The sequence below is a fragment of the Manis pentadactyla genome, chromosome 14, assembly GCF_030020395.1.
Source record: "Manis pentadactyla isolate mManPen7 chromosome 14, mManPen7.hap1, whole genome shotgun sequence".
In the NCBI taxonomy this organism is placed as follows: domain Eukaryota; kingdom Metazoa; phylum Chordata; class Mammalia; order Pholidota; family Manidae; genus Manis; species Manis pentadactyla.
In genome coordinates, this window is record NC_080032.1 from 72833370 (window position 1) to 72859972 (window position 26603).

At 35.7% G+C, this 26603-nt stretch overlaps 1 protein-coding gene across 2 annotated transcripts in view; it reads right to left on the reverse strand.

The window, feature by feature from the left end:
- The window catches only part of EPS8 (epidermal growth factor receptor pathway substrate 8), a 183301-nt gene that overhangs the window by 85408 nt on the left and 71290 nt on the right, over positions 1–26603 (reverse strand). Inside the window, exon 1 of one of the 2 annotated variants that reach the window (XM_036908969.2) lies at positions 12931–13144. The exons of the other annotated variant lie outside the window; for it this stretch is intronic. The gene's annotated coding sequence lies outside the window, so the exon portion shown is untranslated. Of the gene's footprint in view, positions 1–12930; positions 13145–26603 lie in introns of those variants that run through there. 2 annotated transcript variants of the gene reach the window in all.

The following is a 26603-nucleotide window of genomic DNA, read 5'->3' on the forward strand; positions in this document are numbered from 1 at the left end:
CTACTGTTGTTTTGTTCATTATGTTTTGCTTTGTTTTTATATTCCACAAGTAAGTGAAATCATATGGTATTTGTCTTTCTCTGCCTGACTTATTTCATTGAGTATAATACCCTCTAGATCCATCCAAGTTGTTACAAATGGCAGGATTTCTTTTCTTCTTATGGCTGAATAATATTCCATTGTGTGTATGTACCACATCTTCTTTATCCATTCATCTACTGATGGACACTTAGGTTGCTTCCATGTCTTGGCTATTGTAAATAGTGCAGCGATAAACATAGGGGGCATAGGTCTTTTTGTATCAGGGATTTTGTTTTCTTCAGGGCTCATATCCCTTTTTTAAAGTCTTCCCTAACAAAATCTAGTCATTTGGCAACTCTCATGTTTAATATTTTTCATGTGGCTATGAAGAACCACTGATTTACTCCTTTGTACCTCTGACATAGCTCTGGGGTGTGGCAAATCAGTAAAGTCTTTTGCAAAATAATTCCTATACTGAAGTTGTCCTACAGAGAGTTTTATGTATATGTGCTAAGAGTCATTGAATTTTCGTGATCAAAAGAGATATTATTACTAATATAAATTTTCTCTAACATCTACAGAAAGGACTACCTGACACAAATGACTTCTGTCTGAGGCAAAATTTATATGAAATAGACATTATAATTTAGAAGTACAGAATTGAACTGTAGTTATAAAAAGAAATTTACTTGGCAGAATTTCTACAGTCACAATTAGATAAGACCCTCAGTGTTAATTTAGTGGAAATACCAGTGAAAGTACGACTGGTGGCATGGTCATGTATCAATGATGATTTTAACATCTGACCTAAAAAGCAGAACTAGAACTTCTGGTAAAAGTACGCCTATTTATATCAAGGAGGTTCAGAACTGACTCAGAGGAAAAAGTATTATCCTTTGACTCACCAAGACCACTTCCTGAAACACCCAATGTTTTTCTTGGAAGGAAGTGTATACAAGTGCCTTTTCAAGCACTGATTAAACAAAATTGAAGTTTAACACAAAACGGACAAAAGACATATATTTTCCAAAGCCAATCAAGTTTCAAAGTAAGAGTCTATTCCAAAAACATACATTATGTAGTCAGGAAAGGGAAAACTTTAAATGCAGTCAAAAATGGATAATCCAAGGTATATTAAAATGACTAAACCACTGACTACCATCACATACCCCCTTTTATACCATAATCTCTTAATGATAAACAACTTATGATTTTAATCCACAAAAATAACTTTTTTTTCCCAATGTTATTTTTGTCTCCTCTCTGGATCAACTGTGTGTGGCCAATATTTAATAATCATTTACAAAAACAATAAATAATACATATTAATGCTTATATGTGCCAAACATCACTATGTGTTTTTAGCATGCATTAATTCAATTGCTAATCACACTCCTCTAAGAAGCAGGCACTATTGCTATCTCTGAATTTCAGATGAGAAAACTGAGACACAGAACAATGAAGTACACCTTGCCTACTATCACACAATTAGTATGTGGTAAAGGCAGACCTATGCCTGTGTCTGTGACCATCCCAGTCAAGTAGAATACTTGCTAAAATGTAAATACATTTAAGCACACAGAGACACAAAACACACACATATAATTACACAACATATGTATAAACATTTCATATTTACATAATCCATGCCAAAATTTACATGTCTTTCTCACATATTAGTTTATAAATTATAATGTGACTATTTTATCAATATGATTTCCGTACAAATAATACCAAAGTCTTTTATCTAGAAGAACAATTACTTAGATAAACTTTAAAACATTCCACTGTCCAGATTCATTTATATCAGTCTCATCTGTTTGTTAGTTCTAAAAGATTGAAAACATCTCATAGAACTACAAAAATACCAAAATTTTTATATTTGGTGTTGCCCTGGGCACAGCCCTCAGGGGAGAAAAATACACAGAACATTTCCTTTTTCAAAATAACAAGCAATTAAACTGAATCTTGCTGTATGTTTCCTCTTGAGTAATCTAGACTGGAAGCAGTTCAAATATCTGACTCGCAGTATTTTGCTTTCAGTAGGAAGACCTTTAATATGTCAAGTCAGCTAATAAGTGTTCACTCTTATCTATAACTGATTCATAGGAACTAGTTTAAATATTAAATGACTGCATATTTCTAGTCCTAAATATTTGAAAAAGAAATTACTAGTTAGCTACTGAAGCAGAATAAGCACTTTGAAATAAGCCACATCACTCTGTCCTTAAGATTATTAAGGAGACGTTATAAGCAGAGTAAATGTATCCCAGAATGGGGAAGCCCCAAGAACAGCAGCCTGGGGAAATATAGTATTCCCAGAGCCAACATACTTCTAGAGGTGCTGGACTCTCAGAAGCACTCTGAGAAGCCTGCCTGCCCAGGGCAAACTGAGGGTCAATTCAGAGTCGTCCTTCCTTCAAGTATATCATTTACCCAAATAACATAGAGAATGAAATTCTACCACTGGAAATTAACTTATTCTCTTGAATTAAGCATTTTCACCCCTAGAGCCACTTTTAAAGTACAAACACTTCTGAAAGTAATAATATATTATGCCACTAACACTTAAGTATGCATCATCAAATACTTTCTCCTAGGACAGGAGGCATCTAGGGTAATGCCAGAGCACCTACGAAGTCAGTGTGACGAGAAAGGTAAGAAATCTGCATAGAGATGAAGCAGTAGCAAGCTACTGAAGAAAACATGAGCCTGCTCAATACTCTTGCTCACGATAAGATATACCCAGTTTTTAATAACTACCGAAATTATGAAAGGAATTCCCGCTTACAGAAACATCCTATATAGTGAGCAAAACCACATTAGAAATTCATTCAGTGTTTTTAGTCCAAACCTATCAGGTGTCGTGCTTCCTAAAGGGACATAGAATAAATAACACAGTTTATCTCCTCCAGAAGCACTCAGTTTAGCCAGACAGATATGCAAAGAGATTATTATCATGCAACTTAGTACCTGCTATAGTCATCATACAAACAATGTCCTGTGAAAGAGTCTACCTAGGGCAGCTGCTGGCAGGTTTCATCTAGTAGACTCGGGGGACTGGGAGACACAGAGGAGTGTGCCAGTCGGTACACGTAAGGGCACTCCAGGTATATGCAGAGCACAGTCCGTGGAAGAACATGAGTTTCAGGGAATACTGAGATACTCAGTGTGGCTGCAATACTGGGTATATCAAAAGACGATATGGCAGAGAAAACCTTACCACCACATGGTGAGGGGCCTTAGCCTTCTAGAAAATGTAAAGGAATTTGGACTAATCTTTATGGAAATGGTGAACCAATAGAAGGAGTAACAGTCATATTACTAGTTTTTAATAAAATAATGATGGGGACCTTTCGGAGGGCAGAGTAGAGTAAGAAGCAAAGTTAACTAATCGTGAGATAATTTTATCTGTTTCTTTCATTCCTATGGGAATCTTCCCAATGGCATCCGACTCTGCATATTTTTTGGAAAACCTGAAACTCACCTATAGTCATCCCCATGATTTCAGACTCCTGAGTTCTCCAAAGAGAAACAGGAAGACAGTTTAATTTAAAATGTGCCTACCAATGACCTATGAGGACACAGCCCATATTTTCTAGAGTTGTTAGCTATAAGAAATCCAATGAAACTATATTCAGCCTATTTTTTAGAAAAGTTCATTTAAAAAATCCAGAGATTAAGAGAATTGAAGTTTGTTTTTTTGTTTTTCTTTTAAAACATTCCTTTAATGGTGGGGCCACTGTGGAAAATGGTATGAGAGTTCCTCAAAAAATAAGCCATAGAACTTCTCTATGTACCAACCATTCCACTCTTGGGGTACACGCAGAGGGACAGAAACAGCATGTGCACCCATGCTGAGGGCAGCTTCATTCACAACAGAAAAAAGTGGGAGCACCCCACATGTCCACTGACAGATGAATGGATAAACAAGATGCAGTACATACATACAATGGAACATTATTTAGCCTTTAGAAGGAAGGAAATTCTGATACATGCTACCACATGGATGAACTTAAAGCCATTATGTAAAATAAGCTAATCACAAAAGGATGACCACACTGCGTGATTCCATTTATACAAGGTGCCTAGAGCCATCAAATTCTAGAGATAGAAAGTAGAATGGTGGTTTTCAGGGCTGGGGCGAGAGGGAAATGAGCGATTATTGTTTAATGAGTATGGAGTTTAATTTGTGAAGATGTGAAAGTTCTGAAAATGGTTGGTAGTGATGGTCACCCAACGATGTACATATTAATGCCACTGGATGGTACACTTTCAGATGATTAAAATGGCATAAATTTTCTGTTACATATATTTTATCACAATAATAAAAAAAATAAGTGAGGGATGAATAAACTACTGAATGACTTTGAGCCCATCAGGTGCAGCTGCCTGGTCTGTAAGGCGAAGGTTGTTTCTTATTGCAGTCACCTGCCTCTGTCATAAGGCTATACTGGAGCATAAAGAATTTCCATGGCAAACACACATACACACAGACTAAAACTATCCTTATAATGCTGTGTGTGTGTATATACACATATATTCATACATATGTCTGTGTATAATATATACATATATATGTAATATGTATGCATATGCATATATACATATAATAAGTTTGAACCAGATTATCATATACTCCACTTTAATTAAGGTCAAGAGACACAATCCCTAATTTACAAAAGCAGTTAACTGAACTGTGTTTTGAAAAAAAAAAAAAAGAGCTCTGATCCAGTTTTTACCAATTCTTGATTTCGGGTCCAACTCTAACATTATCTGGTAGTGATGCCTGCAAATGCCTGGTCTTTTTCACTGGTCGTTCATTAATTTTCTCATTATTCAAGTGGGGTAGGCTCTATGTCCCACCCCTAGACACCAATGTCACAGTACATTGAGAGGAAAAAATGAGACAATGTATGTATAAAATTCTTTTAATTTTTAAAATGATTGGGAACAGATGTGCTCATGAACTGGCTTAGAGAAATTTCTTACATTTCTCTGTATTTTTCACTTTTTAATTGAGCTTTTAAACCATCTAATATGTATAGAAACTTTGAGGAAAACATGCAATGGAAAAAAAATAACAGTATTCCTCAGGGGGTAAGTATATACAGATATATATACACATAGATATATATTGAATATGTATATATTTAATAAAATGGCTTGAAAGATCAAACTTCTAAAGGGATAACAGAAAAAATCATTTAGATTTTTGCTTTAAAACTAGCCCATTATTAAGTTCCATACTAAGTATCTATAGGAATTACAAAATGATGTTAACAAAGGTTGTTAAGAGTCATTTAAAATAAGGCATAAGAAACATGTCTAACTTTGGTTGAGAGTTATCATTAATTTGATGTCTTATGGCAAATCAATTGTCGACTGCACTAGTTAGCAGAGCCTCTTTTTCTGGAAAGGGGCCAAATGACAGTGACACTGTATCACTAATTTTAATATTTAAGGAAAAAATCTAGCTTAAAAATAAACAAACTTTTCCACATTGTACCACCAATCCCCCTCCCAGCACACTCTTTGAAAACCTTGTATTATCTGAGGGGTGGGAGGATGCCTTTTTTTCCCTCACCGATTCAAAACAAACTTCCAACTCTTAGAAACACCTCATCTGCTAAGCCAACATTACTCTTTTTGTAAATAAATAAACTTATGACATCCAGTTAGAAATTCCTCAAACTTCACATTAAACCCTCAACAACTGGTACCATTAAAGTAAAGTTAAGCTTAACTAAAGCATAAAGTAAAGTTAAGCTTGCATAAAGCAAATTCTTGAATAATCAGTATATGCATTGTTCTTACTGTGTATTGGCTAATTTGCTTTTTACGCAAAGACTTAACAGGCAAGAATAACCCTGAAATGTCTTCTTTCTCTTCTCCAATTCCTGTTCACCTTCCCAGCTAAAGTTATCCCCTCTCTTTCTTTCATTGTTATAACCCACTATTTCACCACCATTTATGGTGTATCTTGTAAAATAGTTCTTCCATGGCTGCTATGACTTTACTTCACAGACTTGGGAAACAGGCAATCCTCTCCCCATTCTCTTTCTACTTTACAAATTCCTTAATAAACCCAAACTTGTAAGCGAAATGATTTCAATTTAGAAGTTCAAATTTGACTTTGAAGTACTCCACTTCATAATTAAGCCTGTAAGCCTGATGACCATGTGTTACTTAGTCACCCAGTGATCACCCAGGTTCAGAACACCCTCCCTGCCTCAGCGGGTTATTTTTAGAAAAGTGACTACATTCGTATCTCAGCTTTGTTCCTGACATTGTAATAATGCAAATGCCCATTTCCATCCCAGGATCAGATCCAGCTGAAGCAGTCTACATTCTTTTTTCCTGCCTTTTCCAGGCAGACTATCTCCATTCGGACTCTTGGACAGTAATTGAAAACATGTGGAAAAGAGAGGCTGCAAGTGGCCTAGGGAAACCTGGGATTACCAACAACCTGAACCATTTAATGTAATTAGGTAGGCTTCAGAGAGGACCATAGCCTTTATCCAGTCGATTCCTGTACTCACAATTATATCATGAATTTCCCAGTGACATGTCCATTCATTCTTTGTCCATTCAACAAACCTTGCTGAGGGCTTTCTATGTGCTGGCAGATACTATATGCATGAAGCTGGATATACAATGATGAACAAAACAAATGCCAAGCTCTATGTGACCTCAGGCCTATCACACTCTGTCTGGAATAATTATCCTCTTTTGTCTCAGCCTGTCTAAATCCTGTATCTCAGCTTAAATAACCCCTTTTGGTAAGTCTTGCCCTGACCTTCCAAACTACATTAGATGCCTCATTTCATGTTTCATAGCACCCTGAACTCCACTTCACAAAACTTTACAATTAGACATATGGGTCAGCATTTGCTTTTCAGAAATAAACAGATGCCTGGTACTCTTTCTATTGAAGCAAAACACTTTTCTATTTTGCACTTTATATTAAAAATGTTTTAAGTCTCATCTTTCTCCTACATGAATATTATTTTAAGTTTTTAATGACACTTGAATTTTTTTCTTTACATTTTCTTTATAACTCTACATACAGTTTATCCAAAGATCCTCCTTCATATGTACACTTTATGAAACTACACAGTTCTCCAACCAGACTTATTTTTGTGTATAAAATTTAACCATTTTATTTATAGTTTAGATACTAGCTAAAGTTACTACAAATGTCCACATCGAATATTTAGATATTTTGAAGACTCCAGTCTATACTCAAGTTTTACAAACAAATTTTCTCTACTGTTTTCTTGCCTAGGAAGCCCAAACAAACATGAATCCCACTTATTGTGAAACTTTAGGCTTATCTAGCTGCCAGAAACCTAATTCTCTCATTTATTAAAGTAGTTATAGTATCTTCCAAGGGCATGAGAAATAAAAGTATACAAAGCCCCTAGCAAAATATCATACTAGGTAAATACCAATTTCTTTCCACATGTGGAGGAAAAAGGTACATGTTTGAAAATGTAGCCCTCTATGAAGTGTAATATCAGTTTCCATTACCTAATTGATTTCTTAAAAGAGATCAAGTCTAACTTTTTATGCTTCATGAGCTCTACTTTGGGTCAGAGGTTGACAAACTCTGTAAAGTGCCAGGTTGTAAATATTTAGGGTTTGTGAGCCACATATTGTCTCTGTTGATATTCTTTATTTTTGGTTTTTGGTTTTTAATAACCGACTAAAAATGTAAAAAATATTCTTGGCTTATAGAAAGAAAACAACCCACTGGCCATAGTTTGCTGACCCCCTGCTTTAAGTTCATAAATACTCATCAGGTCCACCCTTACTTATCCTAGTAACTGTATAATATTTGGCTCTTCATCAACACTCAACTGAAGAACTACTCTCTACTATTTATCAAACCTTCAACTTAATAACCATTGATTAAACACTTGTTTCTTTGTAATACCCTGTGAGGTAACAGACTCCCTGAAGAAAAAGCGATGAGAGATATGATATAAAAAGATAAATAAAGCCTTTTGAAGGTTTGCTTTCATGTTGCCCGTCTCTTTCCTCTGTTCTATTCTGAGCCTACTACTAACCAGGATTTATACCATATGCTCATGACCTTAGATTTCTCTTGCCATAAACCTGTATTGAAATTAATGGCAGTTTTAGTTCCTTTATGAGAATCTGTCTAGGCTTCTTGTGCCCTAGAGTCAGAGGTACCCACTGCTCATTCTCCATTAGGCCTTCTCCTTTTAATTCTCACACATTGTTAACAAATTCATCTTCCTTTTTTCCAACTTCCAACACAATCATTATTCTCTTCCATAGTTCAGCTCACCTCCTTGTTGCTAATTGTCCAATTTATCTCACTTTCAATGTATAAACCCAGGACAAAACTCTGAATTAGGTGCTAGAATTAGTTTCTGTTATTGTTCTGCCTCTAACGATCTGTTCATTGCTTAGCTTGAGTACATTTGTTTCTGCATCCATCATAGGGGTCAAGACAGCCTCTGGTGCGAGTCAGACACAGCTAAGAACAGAGGAAGTAGCACATGTGGAAGTCTATCATTTATAATCTACAAAGTATTCAAGAGCACACTAAGAGCTAAGGCTCAGAATCAGACTATTCTAGAAGTGGCTCACCATTTACATGTATGAGTTATCAACCCTAGACAAGTTCATTAAAGCCTCTAAGCCTCATTTTCCTCATCTGTAAAATAAAGACAGTAAGAACACATACTTTATAGTTTTGTGAGGATTACATGGCATAATCCATGTCAAGCACTTATTATAGTACCCAGCACACAGTGAAGGTTCAAGAAATGTTAAATATAATTATTATTATTTAAGGGTAAGATAAAGTTTTACTACAGGGGGCCAATGGCCTTTTAGGTTTTATTCTAGGTCTCTACTTGCTCTTGAGCCTATCCATTGACTTCCACCAGTAAATTTATGCCCTTTTTTTCCAACACAGATTCAATAAGTTCTTTGGCACTTTGCTCTGTTGTACTGTGTTCTTTCTTATATGCATTGTTTAGTTTCTTTCAGCATTAAAAGAGAGGGGAGAGGGAGGACAGAAATGAAGGAAAGAAAGAGAGAACCATCAGTTGACACTGTATATTATCAGTTAGTACAGTCAGTTCTGTTATAATGCAGTATATGCATTCCTAAAAAACAGGATGCTGTGCAAAACACATCATTAAAGAAAGCCCCAGGGCTTGTGGGAAAAATGGGGTTTGAGGCATGACACTCAAAAACTCTTGTTAGTGACACACAAAGAAGAAAAGAACTTAATAAAGATGATAGCACAGTGTTACCTATGTTGAAGGGTTAAAAACTAAACAAATAACAGAATTGATACGGCACCTTACTTTGAAAAAACCTTTAGTTTGCTTGTGGAATTGGTGGTCCAAAGGGTTACAGCTTGTGAGCTACTGTGAAATGGTGGGAAAGGGGTTCTCTAAAACAGGAAGGAATGTTATCAAATGAGGTTTGGGTGGCTGTGGCTCATAACACGCAGTGAAGTGAGGTAGCTGGAAGATGTCTGAGGGGTGTGCACGTGCATTTTGTGTATTCCTATATGGCTCCTATCAGCTAGGTGGAGTTCTCTACGTTCACCTACTATTTCTCAGATAAAATCATACATAACAAATGTGAAATTTAAACTCTACTCCATTTATTCCCTAATATCAATAATGCAGAAATAAATTCTCATTTTTAAGTAAGCATGAGAGCAGAACTCACTGTATTTATTTCCAAACCTTGAACTCATGAAAAACACCCTTATTCAGAACTGTAGTCACTATGTATGAAGCTAGAGTTACTCATCAATTTTCTATCAAAGTCTTAACTGCATATTTGTTTGTTTCTTCAGCCTTCCCTGCTGGGAACAGCCCTGATTCAGACAGCCATGCCAACAGAGGAGTAACCAAATATTTATAATGAGCATCTATGGGATACAAGGTAACAGAAGAGAAACAAGACAAAATCACCTCTAACCCATCACAGTAAGAGATAGAGATTCAAATGACTCAGAAGATCATTTAAAGTCAGTCAGTGTTATATAGGAGGTGTAAAATATTATAACACGTATAAAAATAACGTAACACAAGACAGAACATGAAACACCTTCAGAAAATACAGAAAGTATAAAACGGACTACTTTCAATGATGGAAGAGGAGACCAGGAGAAATGTAAGGGAGGTGATTGGTAGACCTGAAGGGTGAGGCAGATTTTGGATACAAGGGAGATTTTCTAACTGCTGCACAGTAAAGAAAAAGGCATGAAGTGGGAGGTTTAAGGTATAAAAATCAAGATGCTGAGGCCATAAATTATTGATACATGATTAAGATACATGACTACAAATGTTGTTACATACTGGACTTTGAATTTTTTACAGTGAGAAATGGGAAAGCCACTGATAATTTTTAACCAGAAGAGTGCACATTAGCTATGAATGGGCAAAAAAGGGAGCCCAACTGGCTTTCACAAATCCAGGCTTTGAATAAGTTAAGAGACTTCATTCAGGCTTCCGAATGCCAGGCAAGAGCAGCAGGGGCACTTTCTCCAGTAACAATCCCAGGCTTTGTGTGCAAGATTGATATTCACAGCTCTACTTAGTGGATACAACTGTGTCATTTGGTGTGATGAATTATATAAAATACCAGAATAAAGAAAAATTACCTGCAAAATAAGGGTCTTTTTTTTTTTAGAAACAACAAATGAAGAAAAGACTACAATGCAAACTGATAATAATAATAATATTGTCAGATACTTAAATCTGATCATTAGAATCATATACTTAGGAAAGTTAAATAGTAAGATTCTGATTACATCTCAATATCTGACACATTGTATTTTTAATGCTCAAGAAACTGTATATCAATGTTCCTAAAAGCAAAGCCTTCTTGGACAAGTGTTTGTCTTGAGATCTATGGCAAGCATAAGAAACACACATTCCATTTCAGCTCAGATTTTATATTACCAAGAAGAGAGACAATATTTCACAAATTGCTTTAAAATTCTGGAAAATATATTGAAGAAACCAGGAGTTTCTTCTACTCAAATTCCCAAATCTAGTTAATATATTCTGTACACAAGACAGAAATACCACAATTTTAACTAAAATAAGTATAATTTTTCATATGGCTTAAAAGCCCATTTTTATGTGCTTATATATCAGTTTAAACATACACACACAAACCTAAACTCTAAAATAAAAAGGAATTTTTAAAGAATAATTGTTTAAATTAGAACTATGGTGTAGGGTACATCATCAAAAAGACTATAAGAAAATCCACTTCATCATATCATCTGCACAAGATTTTTATACAAACTGAATTATATTTTAAAAATCTAAAATACAATGAGTTTGTTTTCGTCACCATAAAATTCTACGGCAATTCCCTTAAGTAAACTTCACATCTCTCTCAATAAATTGGTACATGATTTCCCTGAAAAGTAAACTAAAAAGGAGACTTCTCTACACAATTTATTTCAACATTATTTACACAGAAAATGAGTCTAAACATCTTATCCTCTCGATAGTCATTTCCTCTTACATGCAATTTACTTAAACTGAAGGAACTGCTTCCAAGTCTAGCTTCTGAAGAACAGAAACCTCTTTTACACCACTCTGGGTAAAGTAGGTGCAGAAATATCCTCCTTAGGATGAGAATATGTATATCAAAGGACAAAATATTTTACATACAATTCCCAGAGCATATATGAAATATATACTCAGTGTGATACTGACATTTGTCTTGGAATTTGGTCTGAAAGCTGACAAAAAAGTTACACATGATGCTTGGGTAAGTAGTTAAAATCGGTGTAAATTGATAATGCTTCTTATGGTGTAGAGTCAATAAATAACATACATACTGGAAGAAAATAAGCCAAGAATGTAACTTCAAAAAAGATCAATACAGCCATAATCATGGCACCTGAACTCAAGAATGCATTTTACTTGCTAACACCAGAACAGTGGAATAACCAGTTATTTACTTATGTTCTATATCTACTATAATTATGACACAATGTTATTAGCTCTTGTTTTTAAATAGTATTAATCTCAGCCTTGAACTTAATTACTAGTAATGGAACAATAACAAAAGTCTCCTCCTGAATAAAATTAAATGCAACAATAAATCAATGGGCTACAAAAACAGATCTCTGTATTAAGAATTATTTGTATTTATCACTAAGCTCAAATTTTATATAAACACTGCAATTATGAAATGATTTTTTGAAAGTGTTTTTTTATAAAAACTCCAATTAATTGACTACTTAAAAATTTACAAGTTCCATTAATATACATGCGTAAAAAAAAAAAAGAACTTTAAATACACATAACTCACTACATTTCAGGCCCCAAGCAAAATGTTTACACAGAAGTTTGGCAGTGTTAATTCTGTGGACTCAAAGCCAATAACAACCTAAGAAAGCTGAACTTAGTTAATAAGCAAATTCTCATAGTATAACTAACACTGTATGAAAATTTAAAAGTTAATATTTATAGGATGATCACAGTATTTGCATATCAGATTAATTTAAAAGTAAGTTTTAAAAAACTTGATATATCAGGTGTGTGTTTTCCCAACTGTTAATAGTCAACAGATTTCTTCTTACCTATAATTCAGGGGGAAAAAATTATTCTCTTAAATCAAGACCTGAGGGAAGGAAATCCTTTAAATCCCCATCTCTGTAAACAAGAAGGCAGGAGGCAGGACCCTGTGGGACCTCAGGTACCAATCTCAACAATTCAGAATTCACTTGCAAAACCAAGTGCCAACTTAAAATAGTGTCAAAAGGCTTACTGGGACTCAAAGCACTACTACATGTTTCAAGGTCTACAAACATCCTCTATAATAATTTTGGCTTTGAGAGCCCCGCTTAGCAAAGAAAATATTCACAAACTCAAATTTACCTACCCACACAATCCAGGCAAAACTCCTCTCAGCGATCCTCCAGGCAATATGAAGAGGACATTCCTCTCAGTTTATTCTTGGTGCCAAGTGACCTTTGGCTTATCAGCAGAAAGGGTGGGACTCAGCTTCAGTTTCAGCATTGTACTATACTGAACAAAGTTGCTCCTTTGGTCTCTCTAGGGCGTTAACTAGGACTTCCTCTTCTTGTTAAGCAAGTAAACACAGTCACTACTACATTTCCAACTCATCCCTAAGTGGCTAAAAAAAAAAAGGCTTGATGGTACAAATAGTAATGGCTAACACTGACTGAGAATTTACTATGTGCTCTAAACTATATAGATAGACATTACTGTTACTCCCATTTTAAAGAGATGGAATCTTAGGAATAGAGATTTATAAATAACTTGTGGGAATTCTGGGTGCAGCAATATGACTGACGGAGCGAATGATGACCTTCCACTATAAACACTTAGAAAAGATAAAAAAGAATATAACAAAATTTAAAAAGTAATACATAGCTTTACTTGCAATAAAGAAAATTCCCTGATGCCAGGCTAAAGAGAGAACCAATGCCAAGGTGATAAGCGCAAGAGCAAATGCTGCCAGCTGTGGCCACCGGGAATGACCACTGGAGTCCGTAGTGCTTAGATCTAATTGAAATTAGTAAGGACATGTCCTTAAGGAATGAGCTCAGAAGTAAGTGCTCTCTCAGAAGAAGAGTTAGGCTAGATTTCTGGACCTGCTTTTTTTTCAATACAGGATCCAACCAGCTCAACTGTTATGTCACAGCCATGGCCCCCTGTAGGGACAAAAGAGGTCTTGTACACACAAGGTACTAAGTTGGTGCTGAGGTCCTTCCATAAACCCAGAGCTGTTTTTAAAGGGCTGCAATCACAATTTTAAAATGGTGAGGGGGACAGGACAAATCCACTCACTGTCTTTGCAAGGCCTCAAGGGAGCTTGCCTCTGAGAATCTGTGTGAGAGGGCACGGGAAATGCTATGATCAGAAATTAAAACTCTAAGCCTGTGTCACAAAAGTTTTGAAGTTTGAATTTTATTTTTATGAGAATCTCCAAGCTAAAAAAATTAAGATAAAATTGGGCCTTTCGCTTGTGATATCCCTGGAGTATCTGGGAGAAACAAACAAAAAACCACTTTAAAGTAACTCTCCATAAACAAGGCCACATGGGATTTCTACAAGCTAGAAAGACCAAAACAAACAAAAACAAAAAACAATCCCCACTGAAGATGAGGTTTTAATTTAGAAAGCACAAAATATGTGAGAAAAGTACTGTGATTGAGCATTAACAAATAAAACAAGAAATTTAGGGTTCAACAAATTTTTAATATGAAAATTTTTAAAGTCATAATTATTAAGAGATAAAGGAAGAAAAAAGAACCTACAAATAATAGGGAACTGAAAAGACAGATTTTACAAAAACCAAATGGAATTTATAGGCATACAAATATGAACACTTCTCTGCATAGAGTACCCAGAGTTTTCATCAGGTCTCCGTAACTCAAAAAGGGAATAGCATCACTATAGATGAACAGAAATTTAAAAACTCAAATAGAAAACCAATAATCAATTCCAGAACTCAATTATCTGGCAGAACATATTCCACACCAGCTTTCCTTCTTTACTGTTTCTCAAGCTCCTGATCACTCTGCCTGCAACTCCTCATTCCCATCTCCCAGCCTATTCTCCACCTCCAGTACCTCTGCCAGAAAGGTGGGGTGGAAACTGTGATGTGCCACTCAGATCCCCTTTCTGGACTGAAGGATTTATTTTCTGGCTGCTGTAGTGCTACCAGCAGAGAGCTCTCATCTCTCTTGAGAATGTTAAAGACTGTCCTCACACAGCTCATGCTCCTTTCCCAGGGCAGCCCACATTCAGAGACTGGTTGACATGGGGAATATAAAAATTTGGCCCCAGCTCCCCAGCTGGGGACAATGATGAAGAGCCATCCCAGCTTCAGCACTCCCCAGGGGGTCAGATCTCCACTGAAACTGCACAGTAGCCCCTTCCCCTCTACCCAGTACTGGTTTCTTCCCTCCCTTCCACAGGGGTTGATCCCAAGAGCACTTTCTAGGAAACTTCCAGCACACTAATTTCTATCTCAGAATCTGCACCTGGGGAACATCAGAAGAAAAGGGCAGGATACAGGGCAGACTATCAAGGGAGTGAGAAGAGAAGAATAGCAGAGCCTGGAAACCAAAGGGGAGAGCTACAGAAAAGCGCTAATGCAATCTCTTTGGTGAGGAGATCGGTAGCAGAAGGCAAAGCCTTTCCCAAATGAATATAATCACAAAATTCCAACCCAACATTTCAATGTATCTCTGACTTTGAAAGACAAAAGGGACCTTACAAGATATCCCAATTCCAACCCTTGTCATTTTGAAGATAATATCTCTTAGCTCCACAGGTCTGCTAAATGCCAAAAATGCTGCTGCTTAGAAATAGACCTACTATTCTTCTAAGACAGTCACTTACCTAATAATAAGTTAATATGTGCATTTACTACCCTGTGGGGCAAGGAATCCGGCAGAGAGATGTGTGTGTGTGTGGTTTCCAGCTTCCTCTAATAGCCATGGAAAAATGTGCAGAACCAAACCTATCATGTTCCAAACATGTATGTCTTGTGGCTACTTCTGGTGAACCACCCGACCTTAGAAGGGTGAGGGAATCCCCAAATACCCATGAGCCCTGCTGAGATTTATCCCATGTCCCAAGTAACAGAATCCTGATGTACCTTTTAGTTCTGAATCACTGGTAAAGATGTTAATGATAGTTTTATAGAAGGTTAATCTCATACAGGCTGGTATATAACTAATCATTATCCAGATTACTAATAATGAAAACCGCATTCACTAAAACCATAATCTATGTACACTCAGGATTCCAATCACATGTGACAAATGTAAGCAAGGCTCATGGATATTCGGTGATTCCCTCACACATCTAAGGTAGGACCAGAAGTCACCATAATAAACAGTATACATTTGGAACACGGTAGCTTTGGTTTCTGCATGTTCTCCCATGACTACTGAAGAAGCTGGAAGTGGCACACAGGCACATCTCTGCTGGTAACCCTGCCCTACACTCCACACTGTGTAACCACAAATACAGAGGCAGACAAGACAAGCTGTGGCAATACCTATCAACTAAGACCATCTGATCCAAAATGACATGAAGTTGCTTACATAAATCGTTCGGCCAGCCAAGCGACAAGGATTAGCAATGTCGCAATCCACTCATCCTGGATATCCAGCAGAATTTCACTCTAGGTTCCTGCACGGCTTAACCTCAGTTCCTCTTCTGTCTTTCGTTCCTTCTCTTAAGAATCACAGTCTGCTATGTCATCACTAAATCAACCCGTCTTCTCCTCCTAACTTTAAATCCTTTTTTAAATGAGAGTAAGAAACTAATGTGCTGTTGATAATCAGAGTCCAGAAGAGGTTTCTGTAATTTAAGTTGTATATTATCAAATCTCAATTACAGACAAGCTAAACCAGTGAAATTCACATAGATTGAATGGCCAAACAAACGCTCCAACCACTTCTCTGGAGAAGGAATAGGAGTATAATATAATTCATATTTGGGGAGAATCACATCAAATTAGTAATATAGGCATAGAAAGGGGCAAACATGCATTGCATGTAGATGAGAGGAAGAACTAATTTGTTCATTTAAAGAAGATTAAATGAGTCACTATGGGTTTGGAGCTATTGTTTGGAGACAGAATCTGGACTAAAAGTAGAAAACAAAAAACATAAATGGGCATTTCATGAGGGAAATATATAAGAGCAGAACCAACAATATTCATTCTTCAACACGTTATTTAGAAGAGTGATATTGTAATTAAATTTTCAAGTTCACAGACAGCTTGAGTCTAAGAAAAATACTGATTTGAGAAAAATGAACTGCAAAATTACACAACAGGGCATGTCAGTGAACAAAATGGTGGTATCACCTTATTGGCACAGTGTAGACTTATTTTAAGGGAAACACCACACAAAGTTATTTTAATTACAGATTTTAAATGTCATTTTAAACTGAGGAACCACCATATAGTGCCAATAAGTCACATACTTATTTGGCAATTTCAACCAGAAAGCCAACAAAATTTTGAAAAAAAATGGTGACAACAAAAGAAAAAAGTGGTTTTTCATTTCTGTTCATGTCCTATAACCAAAGACAATTGTAAAGTGCAAGGTGTAAAGGCTGTGTTTATGCCCGAAGTCTGCCACTTAATAGCTCTATGACCTTGGGCAAATAACTTAACCCCTGTCAGCATCCTTATTTCCTTACCTGTAAAAGGAGATCAATGAGACAAATTTGTAAGCTCTCATTCAGAGCTATTCTAGAATGTTCTACCAGTTCAAATTTAAAAATAGAAATCTCCACAAAAAAAAATAGAAATCTACTTATAGATTTTGGCTAAAACCCAGAAACTGGCATATTTACTTTTTTCAACATAAGATGGTAAATTTTCAGAAAAATGAGATACCAATAGAATACTTAATGACAAGTGAGGAGAAGCTACTATGAGAACATCTGTAAATGCAACTCACAAATTATGAAACAACACTTTTTATAGAACCTCCAATTTCTGCTGAGAAATTCCCATTTGAATACAGACTCTGCTGAAACACAATAGGTACAAAGAATTCCTGAGAGGCAGGGAAAATGGAAGACTTTGACATGTAGTACCAATATTTCCCATCACTAAGATTTCAAGTAGAGCTTTCTCCTTTCACGTGAGTCAGGTGGTGTTAGCATTCCATGTAACTGGCTCAGTGAATGCATATCAAAAGAACTCACAGGATGTTCCTTGCAAAACAGCATTTTTACACTTCTAACATCATTCCACCAAAAACTTAAGCTCTAAAGAATAATGATAGGACACTTCAGCTTAGTAAAATCATGGTGCTTCTGGATTCTTAAGGGGCATTTGAGGGAAAACAGAGGCATTTCATAGAACTACCAATCCTTCCCAGAGTATTTTTACCTTAACTCTGTAATACACTCAGGAAACTATTGTAATCTCTCCTAACTATAATCATGTACTATAGCACTGGGAAGGAAGTGAGAGAAGAAGAGAGGGAGAGTATAAATCAGCAGACACAAAATGGATTGTGAATTCTGATAAGGTACTATCTAACCAAAAAATCTAGAGAAATGCCCAATGTTTAAATTTCAAATCATGGACCTACTGAAATACTGCAAAGAATCATCATATAAATAAATATATATATATATATATATATATATACAATATAACAAGCTAATACTGAACAAGCAGCCTTGAAAAATTAAATCAGGATGCATTACAATAGAATGAAATGCCTGTTTTCAGAGTAATGGTTTAGAAAATGCTATGTCAATAGCTGTTAGAATGATATAGTTTATGTCATCCTTCGAAAATAAAACCTGCAATTAAATCTGCACATCAAATGATCCTTGAAGCTTGTATGTTACCAATAAATAGGGGTGGCAGACAGGGCTGAATTCAGACAAGCTGTGTCAGTGGCATATTAGAAGAACTGCGGTCACATACAGAGAAGCTATTACAGAAACACTTCAACATGATCTGAAGATGAATGAGACAGCAATACACTGATATTAAATTGCCAGAGGCCACATCAGTTTTTAAAGTGATTTAATTTCTTTGAATATGATTGGACTAGAGTTTGCCCAGGCAGCAGAATTTTGTTATGGTCTTTGGCAGAAAGTGTTCAATGAAGGTTTACCCTGGTTGGGCAAAATACTAAGGGTTATTTTCAAGTTTATTTTCAGTTGGAGAAAATACCCATTCTCCAAACCAGTCCTTAATCTTTGTTTTGTCTGCAGTTTTAAGACCTTTTAGTGACAACTCTAACGTTAGCATCTAACCCCATTGTATTCCAGACATGGGGCTGTGGAAAATAGATTAAATAAAATAAACCTCTGCCAAGAGGTGGCATATTATGGCCAAAGAGCCATGGATTTGAAACCTAAAACCTTAGTGTTTTTTTCTTTTTTTTTTCCCTTGGCTCTACAATTTAGCATTACATGACCTTAAACAAATGATTAATATAGGCAATAAAATATAGTTGTAAAGAACTTGGGTTCATGTGCAAAACAGGTTCGAATACCAGTACTGTAACTTCATGTGTATGACTTTGGCCAAGCCACTTCACTAAGTCTGCTTGCTTGTCTATAAAATGAAAGTATATGTTCTTCATAACGACTGAATGAAATAATGCATGTAAGAAGCATAGCAGCGTGCCTGCTTAACTGTAAGTAATAAATGGTAGCTTAAAAAATATCACTACTTCTCTGGGTTTTCTTTATCTTTTAAGTAATCAGCCTCAGAAACCAAGATGTCTTAGAATAATCTCCTGTACTTCATGTTGCCTTTATGAGGTCACTGATCACATACGAAAACTGAGTCTTCTCAACATTGAGTTAAATTTTGTTCACAACTGTATAGTATTCTGTATTTGCCCTTAAAATCTTTTTTTACTTTGGTTAAATAGATGACTAAGTATTATTTCATAATGATCTGTGATCTTACTTAGTCAAGTACCCAAACCTTTTGATATTTTTGACAAAATTCCCAAACTTTTTTACCTCAAACTGATTTTCAGGTTTCCCAGAGGACTCCCAGAAAATCTCAAAGGATTTGTCTCTCATCTTAAGAAAAGATATTAAAATTATTAGGTTGATTTGGTATGTTAAATTATATAAGAAAGACTGTCAAAGTGATGTAAATCCTTATAGGTCATTTATATGTGTATGGATAACTCTTATTAATATAGGTATTCAGAAATTGCATGAAGTCCATAGAAATATGTCAATACCATTTGTCCAATTGTTACCTTAATTGTATGCCACAGAAATAACTAACTTTCCTTATCAAATGAACTCTCATCAGAACTCTAAGACTATTTTTAAGTCTTTTATGATTCATAAACAGTTACTGTTTTACTGTGATTTCTTCCTTGAAAGTATTTACAATATTTAAATGGCAACATTTAAATAACTGAGAATATGCCACTGGACTGAGTAAGAATTTCCAGAACTAATGAAGAAGCTGACAATTTCATAAAAAAATGCTAACCAAAGATCAAGCAGAACAAGAATTAATTATATGGAACTGAATGAACTAATGTGGATGATTATAATTTTTATCAATTTTGTTTGAAGTACTGCTGGTTCTTTAATGTTATGTTTTTCAGATTTAAGGAAACCTTTTTCTCTTTACTCTTACACTACCTCTAACTTACAGCAATTTGGTAAATTACACCTTTGTAAACAGAATCGAAACATTTATCTTTTCCTCCTACCTAATCCCTCCAGAATTCGAGAATTCTTAGTATTCTTATTTTCATGGCAATATAGTTATTTGCATAAGTTCAATAAGAATCTGTTTTCCTTATAACAGGACACAATTATAAATGTCAGTTATTAGCACTATAATATTATATATATATATATATGTTTGTATGTACACACTTATATATACTTAAAATATATAAACATTAGCAAGGCTCTGACCGGATATCATATTTGAGAATGAGGTACATAGAATCAGACCAGACAACTTTAAGGGCTAAGAATGACTTTAAGGAGCATTGACTTTAATGCTTATAAAGCTCCCCATCAGAAAACTGCCTAGCATCATTCTTTTAAGGTTCCTGTCTAAGAGGTAAGGAAGGAAGGTCACTTTCTAGTAGACCCAGGAACCTCAGGATATTTTAGGGACTTCAAGAAGCAAGGAACTCAGCCAAGTCTATAACTATCATAGGCAGAATCTGATGGTGAATCATTGACTTGGTCTCCTAGCCTCAAGAGGCTTCTACAAGTGTAACTGAGATTTCTTACTAAAAGTATCAGCAACACAGACTTAGAAAAAGCATATATGGTCAATCACTACTTTTGTTGCACTGGTATAAATAATCAGACCAAGTTTAATGAGATTAGCCTTACTTTGGAAACAAATAGATAATCTCTCTTTGACAGAAATGGGAGTGACTACAGAGACAAAGATTTCATTTCAACATAAAACTATAGCACACTTCTGTGGGTATTAAATTCGAGTTCTGTTCTTGTCTTTAAGATTTTGTTATCTACCTGTAAACTGGACTAGATCCTGAATTCTTCTAGTCTCCAATATCTAGCTACAACTCTTTAACCTAATGTTTCCAATTTTTCACCCACCCTTCTGCCTTAGAATCATTAAAAATTAAAACTGTCTCTTTCTCAATGCCTCTCAAGCTCAAGCTGGACAACTTGATATAAACTTCGGAGAAATCCCACAATGGCTCATGTATGGACAATCTTCGGAGAAATCCCACAATGGCTCATGTATGGACAATCTTCTCGCCTGCTGCTTGCGTGGGCCACTCAGAAAATTCACCAGAACACCTGATGACATTACCTAGGACATTCAAACTAAAAACCAAGAAAATCTCCCAGATTGCTACCACCTGCTCTCATCTGAAGATGCTTTGAGTCCAACATCTAGGAGTATGAATATTCTCCATGACCGACTGCCCTCTAGACTCAAAAAATAAATTTATACTTTGTTCTAACCATTAACCTATTTTTCTCCTCTTGTCTCCATAGAAATGTCCAGGACTGAGAAACTGGTTTGATGGGTTATGGGGCAATCTACTAACTCAGTTTCTAGACCGCGAACGTTTTAGGGAAGTTTTAGGTGGCAGAATGAATGACAGCATTCGGACCATACTACAATCTTAAGATACTGAATATTTTCAGGTGAAGGAGTTTGAGAAACAACAGAAGCAGGAAGATCACTCTGGCCTTGCCCTCTTCCCTGAAGCAGGTCATAAGACCCTCATGGGAGAGGTGCCCTTCTTAAACCTGGAGGAAAGGGCGCATCCTTATCTCCAAAGAAAAGGTACACTGAGAAGAATCTGAACCAACAGGCCTTGCTAAGCTCCCCCTACTTTACTACAATTACCTCATGCTCTTCAATCTATCACATTTCCCTATGACTCCTCTCTTCCTCAAGCCTAAAAATACCCAAGTCTAACCTGTTTCTTCATTTCCTTATGAAGTGTCCCGTGTCATGTAAAATTTTTATTAAATAAACTTTATTATTTTCTCCTTATTAAACATGTATTCTCATCTCCTGTTTAATTTGCAGATCCAGTCAGCAACCATCAGAGGGTTATGGCAAACTTTTTCCTCCCCTTGAGTGAAGACAGACAGTATACAGACAGTATACTTAGACTCTCACCAAAACACAGCACATGACTTATTTTAAAACTATTCCAGTTTGATGTGGAAAGTTTTTTTTTACACATCTCAATAGTTTAACAGTGATATGGATCTCTTTTTAAAACCATTTTCTCATAACTTCTTCAGAATTTTCTTGCTGACCATTTTTTTCTTTTAGATCGACAGAATTCATTCTGTGGATTGTCAGCACAGATTTTCTTATTTCATATGTATAAGACATAAACATACATTTATGGATTTATGTTTATAGCATCAAGTTCTAACTTAGAAAACATAATATAAACACTTATCTATGTCTTTATCTTTTTTTAAAAAAAAAAGGTAGCAGATCAGGCTTTTTTAATACTCTTGCTCTCAACAATATCAGGCATTATTCCCTAAGTTAAAAGCCACATCTCCTTCTATTTTTACAGATCTGATGCATGTGGTAATCCTTGTATATTCCCACCTAGATTATTCTAAATAAATTATATCCAAAACCAAAAGTGCCTTTTTGAGCAACTCCCAAGTGAAGGTCATTTTATACTTCAGAAATAAGGCTTACACACCATCCTAATCCCACTCTTCCATCTCAAAAAGGTCACACTTTTAATTTTTACTGTTGACCTATAATTAAGTTTAAGATGACCAACACACTGACTATGCTGGAACTAAAGTATCACTTCAGTCAGGTAAACATGTGGCTGTCATTCATTCTGTTACTGACTCTGAGTATCATAGTGGTCACTGACAACAGAAATGCTCTATGGCTTTTTAACAGGAAATCACAGCATCACCCATGAGTCAGTCTGTCAATCCCTAAGGCTTATGAACTTCCAGAACTTGATGTCAAAATCTGATCCTCAACTCACACTCCCAGGATAAACTGTGAACTTTACTTACATGGTATGTTTCAACCACCACCAAAAAGCCTCCAATAATTGACTTCAACATTAGGGAAGACAAGATTCAGAAAGAACAAGGTAGTTGTTCTGAATATATATACATTTTATATCAAAAGTTTTCTATATCTTTCAATACAACAATCAATTCAGCTATTCTATTTTAAAATTTGACTGCTATGGTATAATAAGTATATATTAAACAGTCACTTACATGGATTTTAAGTAGATTTTTACATGGATCTTTTAGAAAGACATATACATATGCATAACTCCCAAACATACTATCCTGGCATTGATCCATTTTGTAAAAAGGCCTGTTTATCTCAGTATAGGCAAGTAATATATATTGCTTTATTCTCCCCCAAAATTAAAATAGCGTAACATGCATGAAAATAATGAGTCTTCAGTTCACCTTATGTCATTTTGATTTAACAATGAAACAAAATTCAACATCTACTAAAAAGCACCCATTTCTAGGTTTACTAAAAAACATCCATTTTGTTTACTTGATTCTGCATTCTGTTAAGATGCCAGCCCAGAGATCCATGCCAATAAATCAGGATGAGCTAGCAGATCTTATCCTATGTATCTTGTATGTTAGACCTCAAAACCAATTTCTACTCATTTATGGGGACTGTCAGTAATTATGGAGGCAACATACTTTATCTCACACTACTAACTTTGCATTGCCTGAAGTGTGTGTGTGTGTGTGCATGTGCACATATTGTATAGTTCACACGGCATTTTCACTTATGTTATTCTTCTTAAATCTCTATTTTTGCTACTCTTATCAAAAATTATACTAATGACTATGAGGCACATGGTGACTCACCCAGTTCTCTCATTCCCAACCATGGACATCAGATCTGTAGAAATCTCATTACAACAGCCGATTCATTACCAAAGAAAGGAGAGAGAGATGAGGGGGAAAAATGTGAAAGAGAAAAAAATGAATTTTTAAAATTCATAAACTCTGTCAATAAGCAATTGTTTATTATATATTTATTAAGTTTATGTCTTAAGTATTTGTTGAAATTTGTTTCACATGAGTATTGAAGGGGAAAGGGAAACTTTTCCTTTCTTTCTAAGTTCTTTGGTGGGTCTAATAAATTGACATAAAACAGATTAACATAAGAAAAATTAATTTAATTTGTATATATGGGAGCACATTCAAAATAAAAGTCTCAAAGTGAGCAGCCTTCATATCTTTCAAAGAAACAAGAAATTTGTAATTGACAAGACAAGGGCTTTGAGCTTGGGGTAGAAAATTAGTAAACAGGTAACACAGTGTGTTTATACATAGCTTTCTCAGCCTTGAATTCCTGATCTCTGGCAGTAAAGATGCCTTTTACCCCCCACGTGTAGGGAGTGTATCCTTCACAGTGGGAATTTATTTCCCGCTTCAGGGGGTCAAAGGAGGGTCAGAGTATCCTTGCACCTGCTACTGCTTAAGTAACTTTAATTCAAAAATAATCAATATGCCAAAGGGACATTTTTTGGGCTGATGTGCTGTGAACCCCATCAGTTCCCTCCTCTGAAACTTCCCAAAGTTTCACATATTAAAAGCCGGGCTGATGGTCGTGGAGCTCATACCCAGGTTATTAGCTAAGTCGTAGATGGGTGCACAGCTGACTGAACCCACCTCTCAGCCCTGAGAACAGTGACTCATTTCAGGAAGCAGGGATGCAGGTGGACTCCCAAGGTTAGGCCTATAGAGCATAAGCAATCAGGTATTTAGTAGGATGCATTTCTATGGAAACAAAAGAAAAACAATGGTTAATAATTACAGCAAATTATAAACCAATGTCTTGAGTTCTGAGAGTCGCCAATCAAGAAGATTTCTAGATGTCAGGCTCAAAGCATGTTCAGATAGAGTGAGGGTAGGCAGCCTGACAGATTTTCCTGGCTGGCAGTTTGAATGTCTCTGGTTATCTTCTCAGGGGCCCATGCAGAACAGACACAAGGATTGTCTATGAGTTGTTGTGCTGATTTCTCTGAGGTTTATATCAAGTTGTCCAACTTTAGCTAACATGGCCTCAGAAAAACGGCAGTTTTAATTATCAGTGATTCCCAGACAGAAGGGTGGGAGAAAAACTGGAGACATTTATATGCAGAGTGGTAGCCAGAAACTGGAGGAAACTAGAATTCAGGAACTAGGCCAGTTTATAGATAGAAGACACAATCTCAATGACAAATAACATAATATAGAGTCTAATATCCACAGTGTGTATTATAATTTCTACTGAAACATAATTTTTCTCTCTACTATCACCCCCATTTCTATCAATGATAACCATGTAAGACTAACTTATTTGCAAATTAAATCTAGTTTCAATAAACCTGGCTTCACTATTTACATCAGTGTAGCAAGAAAAGTGAGTGGCAATATAGAATCTTTTCATCTGCTTTGCTTAAACATTTCATAAGGAATTTCAGATGGGCTTATAAAAGCCTCTTGAGGCTATGATAGCAAGCTAAGGACTTGCCAACAGACTTCACCTAAAATACCTATAGATTTGGATAAATTCCTCTGTTCTCGAGGTCCCCAAAATCGCCTGAGGTTCCTGGGCCTCCCAGGAAGTGGCCTTCCTTACCTTGTACGGCTGCTGGGAACATAGAGGTAAGCAAGATACCAGGCTAATTTTTTTCAAGGGGCTTTATTGGCTCCATAAAGCCAACCTGAGTTCCTTAAAGCTGTCTGAGTTTACACATGTTTCTCTCAAACATTACATTTTAGTGAAAGCATTGGTAATATAATCAGTGTTTCCAGTTGTGTCCTGTTACAAGAACAGATTCTTACCGAACTTACGCAAACAACTATATTGCCATGAAAATATAAGCTCACTGAAAGTTTCCAAATTCTAGAAGGGCCAGGCAGGGAGAAAAAGATAAATATTTCATATTTACTCAAAAAGGTGTATTTTACCAAATTTGCTCTAAGTCATAGATAGTAAAGCTTGAATGAAATGAGAAAAAGTTTTCCTTAAATCTAGAAAAACAAAACATTAAAAAAATTAATGTTTCAAACAAAAAGAGTCATAAAAAATTATAGTAACCCCCCTCAGTTCATTCAGTCCTATGTAATTAATTTTTGTTCTGTTTGAATCTAATTTTTTCATTAGTTCTGGAAATTTTTTTATCCAGTTCAGTTTGATGACCTTAAAGCTGTCAGAAACCAGTATTTTAGCATAATTCCCATAAGTCTCCTTAAAGATGAAACACTTTTACACTTTTGCAAAAGCATCCAAATAAAACAATAACCAGAAATGACAGAAGATTTTAAGTGGTCATAGTTAAAGATCTGATAAGGGTTCATTATAATATAATAAAGAAATTTGCTTATATCTGTGACATCCATTTTAAGAAAACTGGAATTATTAGCGATAACATTATACCAAGTCATAAATTTCTAGGAATTTCACAGTATTTATATACCTGGAGAACATGAAGGCAAATAGGATCATAGGTCACCATGAAACAATAGTTTTTCATTTAACAGTAGTGACAAACACTCTGAAGGCAAATATAGAAAGTTAGT